This window comes from Bison bison, unplaced genomic scaffold, assembly GCF_000754665.1.
Source record: "Bison bison bison isolate TAMUID 2011002044 unplaced genomic scaffold, Bison_UMD1.0 scf7180017864266, whole genome shotgun sequence".
Taxonomy (NCBI): Eukaryota; Metazoa; Chordata; class Mammalia; order Artiodactyla; family Bovidae; genus Bison; species Bison bison.
The window spans coordinates 6,157,073-6,159,798 of record NW_011494838.1 but is presented as its reverse complement, the minus strand read 5'-3'; positions in this window follow the sequence as shown (position 1 = coordinate 6,159,798).

Sequence of the window (2,726 nt, the reverse complement as noted above, 5' to 3'; positions counted from 1 at the left end):
AGGCTTTTAGTTCCTCTTCACTTTCTACCATAAGGGTGGTGTCATCTGCATATCTGAGGTTATTGATATTTCTCCTGGCAATCTTCATTCTAGCTTGTGCTTCTCTCAGCCCGGCGTTTCTCATGATGTACTCTTCATATAAGTTAAATAAGCAGGGTGACAATATACAGCCTTGATGTACTCCTTTTCCTATTTGGAACCAGTCTGTTGTTCCATGTGCAGTTCTAACTGTTGCTTCCTGACCTGCATATAGGTTTCTCAGGAGGCAGGTCAGGTCATCTGATACTCGCATCTCTTGAAGAATTTCCCACAGTTTATTGTGATCCACACAGTCAAAGGCTTTGGTATAGTCAATAAAGCAGAAGTAGATGTTTTCCTGGAACTCTCTTGCTTTTTCAATGATCCAGCAGGTGTTGGCAATTTGATCTCTGGTTCCTCTGCCTTTCCTAAAACTAGCTTGAACATCTGGAAGTTCAAGGTTCATGTATTGCTGAAGCCTGACTTGGAGAATTTTGAGCATTACTTTACTAGCGTGTGAGATGAGTGCAACTGTGCAGTAGTTTGAGCATACTTTAGCATTGCCTCTCTTTGCGATTGAAATGAAAACTGACCTTTTACAGTCCTGTGGCTGCTGCTGAATTTTCCAAATTTGCTGGCATAGTGAGTAGAGCACTTTCACAGCATCATCTTTCAGGATTTGAAATAGCTCAACTGGAATTCCATCACCTCCACTAGCTGTGTTTGTAGTGATGCTTCCTAAGGTCCACTGGACTTCACATTCCAGGATGTCTGGCTCTGGGTGAGTGATCACACCATCGTGATTATCTGGGTGATGAAGATCTTTTTTGGACAGTTTTTCTGTGTATTCTTGCCACCTCTTCTTAATATCTTCTGCTTCTGTTAGGTTCATGCCATTTCTGTCCTTTATCGAGCCCATTTTGCATGAATCAAGGCAAATTGGAAGTGGTCAAACAAGAGATGGCCAGAGTGAACGTCGACATTCTAGGAATCAGCAAACTAAAATGTACTGGAATGGCTGAATTTAACTCAGATGACTATTATATCTCCTACTGTAGGCAGGAATCCCTTAGAAGAAATTGAGTAGCCATCATGGTCAACAAAAGAATCCGAAATGCAGTACTTCGATGCAATCTCAGAAATGACAGAATGATCTCTGTTCGTTTCCAAGGCAAACCATTCAATATCACAGTAATCCAAGCCTGTGCCCCAACCAGTAACACTGAAGAAGCTGAAGTTGAACGGTTCTATGAAGACCTACAAGAACTTTTAGAGCTAACACCCCCAAAAAGATGTCCTTTTCATTATAGGGGACTGGAATGCAAAAATAGGAAGTCAAGAACCACGTGGAGTAACAGGCAAATTTGGCCTTGTAGTACAGAATGAAGCAGGACAAAGGCTAATAGAGTTTTGCCAAGAGAATGCACTGGTCATAGCAAACACCCTCTGAGTGTTAGAACCTATTGACTGGACAGAATAGTGTTTATTCTTGAGACAATGATTAGAATGTACCTCAGGCAATTTGAAGGTGGCTGGTGACATTCTGTTACTTGATCAGGGTACTTACACAGCATCCTCACTTTCTGAACACTGACGAGCTGTGCATTTTCCTGTGTACACTTTGTCCTTTAATAAAATTTGAAAAATAAATTTTTATAAGTGGAGATAGACATTATTGTTATTTAGTCACTAAATCATGCCCAATTCTTCTTTTAACCCCTTGAACTGTAGCCCACCAGCCTCCTCTGTCTGTGGGATTCCCCAGGCAAGAATACTGGAGTTGTCATTTCCTCCTCCAGGGGCTCTTCCTCACCCAGGGATCAAACCTGAAATCAATCCTGCATCTCCAGCATTGGCAGGTGGGTTCTTTACCACTGAGCCACCAGGGAAGCCCTGGAGGAACACCTGCTATGTGTCAAACATTTTTCAGCACCTTAAGGCACCTACAGGGAGGCCTGGTGTGCTGCAATTCATGGGGTCGCAAAGAGTTGGACACGACTGAGCGACTGAACTAACTAACTAAAGCACCTATGAAAACACAATCCCGTGTGTTTTCATAGCTTGTCTAATAATACAAATCACGAATGGCATTTCCTAACATTAGAAAATCACCAGATCGAAGATAGCAGAGGAGTAGGAAGGGGAGAACACTTTCTCCCCCACAAATTCATCAAAAGAACATTTAAACGCCGAGTAAATTCCACAAAACAACTTCTGAATGCCGGCAGAGGACATCAGGCACCCAGAAAAGCAACCCAAGTCTTCGAAAGGAGGTAGGAAAAAATATAAAAGACAAAAAAAGACACAAAAGAGGGAGGGACGGAGTTCCATCCCGGGAAGGGAGTCTTAAAAAGAGAGAAGTTTCCAAACACCAGGAAACCTTCTCACTGCCGAATCTGTGCCGAGCTTTGGAAGCACAGAGGGCAACATAACAGGGAGGAAAAATAAATAAACAATTAAAACCCGCAGATTGCAAACCCTACGGTAACTCCCCCAGCGGAGAAGCAGCAAAGACGCCTGCACACGCCATTAGCAAGCGGGGGCTGGGCAGGGAGGCGCGGCGCAGGCTGCATCGCTTAGAATAAGGATCTGGCCTGAATACCCCGAGCGCTATCTGAGCAAAATAATTTGGGCTAGCAAACCAGACTGTGGGATATCTACCACGTGAAAAGCCAGCCCTAACCTAAGACACCACCAGGCCCACGCAC